The sequence below is a fragment of the Cottoperca gobio genome, chromosome 11 (genome assembly GCF_900634415.1).
Source record: "Cottoperca gobio chromosome 11, fCotGob3.1, whole genome shotgun sequence".
NCBI lineage: Eukaryota > Metazoa > Chordata > Actinopteri > Perciformes > Bovichtidae > Cottoperca > Cottoperca gobio.
The window spans coordinates 21,120,272-21,125,978 of NC_041365.1; positions in this window are offsets into that span (position 1 = coordinate 21,120,272).

The following is a 5,707-nucleotide window of genomic DNA, read 5'->3' on the forward strand; positions in this document are numbered from 1 at the left end:
TGAACACACCTGAACACATGAACACCTGAACACACATGAACACACCTGAACACACCTGAACACATCTGAACACATCTGAACATACCTGAACACACATGAACACCTGAACACACCTGAACATACCTGAACACACCTGAACATACCTGAACACACATGAACACCTTTACACACATGAACACCTTTACACACATGAACACACCTGAACACACCTGAACACATCTGAACACACCTGAACATACCTGAACACACATGAACACCTGAACACACCTGAACATACATGAACACACCTGAACATACCTGAACACACCTGAACATACCTGAACACACCTGAACACACCTGAACATACCTGAACACATGAACACACTTGAACACATGAACACACTTGAACACCTGAACACACCTGAACACATGCACACCTGAACACACCTGAACACATGAACACACTTGAACACCTGAACACCTGAACACACCTGAACATACCTGAACACATGAACACCTGAACACACATGAAAACCTGAACACACCTGAACACATGAACACCTAAACACACATGAACACCTGAACACACATGAACACACCTGAACACATCTGAACACACATGAACACCTTTACACACATGAACACACCTGAACACACCTGAACACATCTGAACATACCTGAACACACCTGAACATACCTGAACACACCTGAACACACCTGAACACACCTGAACATACCTGAACACATGAACACCTGAACACATGCACACCTGAACACACCTGAACACATGAACACACTTGAACACCTGAACACATGAACACACTTGAACACATGAACACACTTGAACACCTGAACACACCTGAACACATGCACACCTGAACACACCTGAACACATGAACACACTTGAACACCTGAACACACCTGAACATACCTGAACACATGAACACCTGAAAACACATGAACACCTGAACACACCTGAACGCACATGAACACATGCACACCTGAACACACCTGAACACATGAACACATGAACACACTTGAACACATGAACACACTTGAACACCTGAACACACCTGAACACATGCACACCTGAACACACTTGAACACATGAACACACTTGAACACCTGAACACACTTGAACACCTAAACACACTTGAACACCTGAACACACTTGAACACCTGAACACACTTGAACACCTGAACACACCTGAACACATGCACACATGAACACACTTGAACACCTGAACACACTTGAACACATGAACACACCTGAACACATGCACACCTGAACACACCTGAACACACTTGAACACCTGAACACACTTGAACACCTGAACACACCTGAACACACTTGAACACCTGAACACACCTGAACACACTTGAACACATGAACACCTGAACACCTGAACACCTGAACACAGCTGAACACACTTGAACACATGAACACCTGAACACACCTGAACACATGAACACCTGAACACACTTGAACACATGAACACCTGAACACACCTGAACACATGAACACCTGAACACACTTGAACACACCTGAACACAGCTGAACACATGAACACCTGAACACACCTGAACACAGCTGAACACAGATCAACGATTATAAAAAAGCATGAGCCACATAATCGACAGATTGTCGTGGATGGCTCCTCTCTGACTGCAGGCTTGCAAAATAAAATAAAAAATGTATTCTTGACTTGAATTTATCCCGGTCTATTAATAAAAGTGAGTCTTCCCGGCACGTATCACAGAGCGGTGCCCTGCAGAGAGGACTGCGCTCTGGGTTTGAGGCTGGGGAACGCACACAGCCGAGGTTACCCTCACAGTCCTCTGCTGCCGTTGTTTTGGTGTCCGTGTTGCATTTGCAGTGATTTAATATGAGCAGAAAGGTAAATGAAGGATTGCAGAGGAAGCTGTTGTGCAAGTGGATGCCGAGCTGCTGCAGTGGCACTTTTCTGCCATGCAGTGCTTAAGTCAGGCCTTTAGCGCTGGTTTTATTATCCAATCCACAATATATTATGTATACAAGAAGCTCAGTGGATATAAGTCACAGGTCATTGTAAGGTCCCGGCTCTTTCATAATTCATCCGGGCAGCAGCGAGCGTCCCCTCATAACTGATGAATAGGATCTGCTGGTGTTTCAGTATAAACACTGCCGGTTTCTCATGTTAAGGTGGCTTCACTTTAATGCTCCATGTGGCAAAAACAATCACACTGGATTGTGCTTTCCTCTGCACCCCAGGGACTTTTATTAAGAAGAGTCTGCAGACATTATCTCTTGGCAAACCTGAACTGGCACAGAGAACTCCACAAGGTGCTGTAGTTCTCATGCATTTAAATGTTGTCCTTCTCCTCTTTCACAGATGTTTGAATGTATGAGAAATAATGGCCTCAATTGTGCATGCACCTGTTTTCAGAGGGGAGTGTGGGTGGATGAAGCAATGCAAAGGCCTGCGGGTGGAGGAACGCAGTGAAGTAAAGTTTGGTCTTTTTATATTTAATATAAAATGTCTTCCCTGGTGATGATGAGAGGAACATTCAGAGGCTGCTGCAGGTTTTGACCTTTAACTACCTGAAACTGTGAAACATTACAAAAATACATTCATTGATTTTCAACTCTTTGTATTTTCAGCCCTTGTGGTCGTATTCAAAAGAAAAGAAGTAAATGAAGATATAATGCACAGCTGGGCCAGGTGTGCATCTTTATTACTTTACACTTAAACTTTATTACTGCACTTCCTTAAAGATGGGGTTGTGCATTAAAGTTTGTTTTTTTACTTATGAACATAAAACCTCAATTACTGCTACGTGACAATAGAGATATAAGTGCTTATGTTACAATAATAATATTTATTTCTATTTATTATGATTATGCTTATTCTTCTTTCAATGAATTTCATATGATTTTTATTTATTACTATTAAGAAATTATTATTATAATTATATTTTCTTTTTACCCTTATTTTATTTTTAAGTGCTTATTTTACAATAATAATATTTATTTCCCTTTATTATGAGTATTACTAATATATGTGTTTTCTAATTATTTCTATACTTTTTATTTATTATTTTTATACTCGCTTAAAAATAATGCTTTTGGATTTACATGAAGTTTACAGCATGTCTTTGTTTTGTTTTATTTATATTGTAGATGAAATGAGTTTGTAACATGGAGAACAAAGTGCATGTAAAAGTAATAAAAACTAAATATATGTATATATACAGTATATATATGTTATATAAGTTACCTGTGTGATCCAGGCACCAAGTGATGTCTTGCATTAATAACAAAACAGTCCGACCGTCAGGCTGCAGCTCTGCTCAAGTTCTGTCTTTGTGAAGTACAAATAGTTTCACCGTCACATCTTCAGCCACCATTTTTGTTCCTCAACACAAAAGAGCAGCGGTGCAAAGATGGAGGTCGGTCAGGAGTGTGATTGTTGGTCCTCGTGAGGAGTGTGGCCTTCGACTGCAGCGACTGTCAACATCGTGCTCTGAGCCTTCCCAACAGTTTCCCTCAGAGTTGTCCTTGAAGGCTCGTCCAGCCTGAGGAGAACGTGAGCAGCATTTGATATTCGTCTGAATGTCCACTCCGATGATCACACCGCTCTTCATCCTTTTCATCTGAGGTTTTTTAGTCATCTTACGAATGACTGACTTTGTGCACCTCTGCTCATTTAGACCTGAAGTCTGCACGAGTTAAACGCGTCTACAGAGCGCGACAGTAGAAGTTGTTAACAGGTAAGATAAGGTAAGAGTTCACTGATGCCAGAGCGTCTTCATCAAGGCTCCCTCGATGGAGACACGTGAGGCTGCACTACGCAACACAAGGCATTGTGGGACTTTAGGACTTTTACTGTCTTAATATGAAATAAAAATGGAGTCAAAACACTTCTATTATCATTAATTAGCTTGTGCTAAAACAGCTAGCTAACGTTAGCGCCCGAGCTAACACAGAGTGGACGACTTCATGTGTTCACTTCTGACAGCTGTATTCTCATTAACGTGAGAACAGCTGTTGGCGAAGTTATCACAATCTCATCTTGAGTTAAAGTCGACGTTTTTGAGATGTCGCGTCCGCGATGGGAGACGAGGTGAGAGGTGAGTTCACAGTGACCTTGACCTTTGACCCCCAAAATCTAATCAGTTCACCCGTTCATCAAGTGGACGGACGGACGGTCTGTTAAAGTTGTAATTCTCTTTAATTAGAAAACATTGCCTGCAGCCAGTTCGCCGCTGCCTCCACAGCAGGACCTGAAGCAGGGGGGGGGGGGGAAGCAGGCACATAACTAAAATGTTTTATCTATAAATCTGTGGATGAAAGTTCCATAGTGCAGATTAAAATACCTTTCCACCCGTCCAGGTAAGTGGGCTTACATTATAAACAGGACACACGTCGATGTGTAGGAGTCAGCTATAAAGCTTTACACCTGTTATATAACTTCATTATATATTATATTATATATTATATATATATATATATATATATAACTTCATATATTTATATATAACTTCATTATATATATATTCAGCCGTATTCCATCTAAACAGGAAGTTTAGAAAAAGTGTTTCCTGGAAATAAAAAGCAAGAAAAGCACTTTGCAAGAGTTCATTGAAGAAGCTGTTTTCAATAGTTGCAAGTTGTAAAAGTTGGGAACATATTGAATAAGAAAGTGGAATGCATTGATTGAACTAAATGATTGATTGTTTTATGGTTTTGCTGAACGCCTTGACTTGTTACTTAAATGCTAATATGAGCAGCTTCCCTCACAATCTGCTTCCGCTGTCAAACTGAATGAAATATGTTGAATCTCTCCTCTGACAGGAAACTAAATCACATGTGGCATCTGGAAGTTTTATTCAATCTATTAATGTTTTCTCAAGCAAAGCACATCTCTGAGCTGACCTTTCACACACACCGCCTCTTCTTTAGATCACTAAAGTAAATTCAAAGAATAAATGTAATAGTTTCCAGAGTCAGCGTGACGCAATCTAAAGCTCACAGGCATGTGTAGCTCCGTCCGTGTGCAGAAAGCCCACTCAGCGCTGTGTTGTCGTGAACAGACTGTAATTATGGAGCATTTTGTACGAGACGTTTTTCATTCCCACTCAATAATCTTCCAATAAAGCTAAGGGGGTATGCGGGGGAATAGAATCAGTGTCAACATGAGAAATAAAACTGGTTTGTTTGTGAAGGAAACATGAGGGCGGTAATGAAGAGGGGCATTTTTATAAAAGATATCGCAGGTTTTATTATTAATTCATTCATAGTGTCTTAGCGGACTGTAGTCGTGTGTGTGTCTGCGGATCATCTCACGTCGGGCCCCGTCAGCCTCTTTGTGCACGTTGATGACTGTGTGCTGCACAACCTCTCCTGGTTGCATTGATTCACAATTTTAAAAACTATTTCATTGACTCTGTTAACCGTCACTAACTGCTGACTCAGTGCTCTTCACCGGCCGGTAGTGAAACACTCTGCAGATTAATCCCACAGCGACATGTTACGATTTCCTAAAGTGACACACAATGCAAGAGGAATGATTGTTATCCTAGCCGCCATCTTGATTGTAAGGGAGCCTGGAAGGACAATCATCTCCTTTCTGTCTTCTTCTGTTCTGGTGCGTCTGCATGTCTTTCACACGTTGTCTGCTGTGATCTGACTTGTGCATCTTTTTTACTGTGCAAAATCATTTGGTGAGCAAATCTAATAATCTCATT